This window comes from Jaculus jaculus, chromosome 1, assembly GCF_020740685.1.
Source record: "Jaculus jaculus isolate mJacJac1 chromosome 1, mJacJac1.mat.Y.cur, whole genome shotgun sequence".
In the NCBI taxonomy this organism is placed as follows: Eukaryota; Metazoa; Chordata; class Mammalia; order Rodentia; family Dipodidae; genus Jaculus; species Jaculus jaculus.
The window spans coordinates 166,590,216-166,591,115 of record NC_059102.1 but is presented as its reverse complement, the minus strand read 5'-3'; the positions used below and the strand labels follow the sequence as shown (position 1 = coordinate 166,591,115).

General features: G+C 36.6%; 1 pseudogene; it reads right to left on the bottom strand.

Moving 5' to 3' along the window:
* Window positions 1-303: 303 nt before the first annotated feature.
* LOC123458078 lies at window positions 304-389 on the bottom strand (annotated as a pseudogene).
* Between the last annotated feature and the right edge of the window lie 511 nt (window positions 390-900).

Sequence of the window (900 nt, the reverse complement as noted above, 5' to 3'; positions counted from 1 at the left end):
GTGACAGATCTTGAGGATAGGCTCCTGGGAGTGGGATGCTGGGTCTAAAGGCAAACACACACAGAGCTTTGCTAAACAATGCCCAGCTCCCTTCTGCAGGATCCCCACCAGCAGTGTGTGAGAATGGTAGTTTTCTCACAGCTGGGACAGAGAGTATTTTGTTAAATTTGTGGATTTTGGCCAATCTGATCAGTGAGAAATAGATCCTTTGGGCAATTTGTACTTCTTTTACTATAAGTAAGATTGAATGACTTTTCATGGGCTTTTGAGGAACATGTCTTCCTTTTTCTTTAAACTATTGATGTTTTATTGTATTTTTTCTTTTGAATTAGCAATAATCACACCTTGGATAAACCTCATTGGCTATGATACTGCCACTGTGCAAAGCATACTGTATTTTTTTCTATTAGGTCATTTGCTTCTTAGCCTAAATTAGAAGCTCATGTAGACTAATAATATTAACATATATTTATACTATACATATATATGCTGTCTGTGATGTAGGCTGTAATGTTAGTAGTTATTCATTGTTTAATTTTGCTTATTTAAATTTTATTTAATTACTTGTTTTTGGCTATGCAAAACCCAATTCCTTAAAAGTTTATGTCTTTCCCCTTATTGATTCTGGATTTTAAGTCAGAATTAGAAAAGATTCCCCCATTCCCAAATTATAGGAGACTTTATCCACATTTTATGTTTGTTTGGTTTTTCAAGGTAGGGTCTCACTCCAGGCTGACCTGGAATTCACTGTGTATTCTCAGGGTGGCCTTGAACTCATAGCAATTCTCTTACCTCTGCCTTCCTAGTGCTGGGATTAAAGGCATGCACCACCATGCCCGGCTTCATGTTTTCTTTTACTACATGTACAGTTGCACCTTTTTTTTTTTTTGACAGAAATCC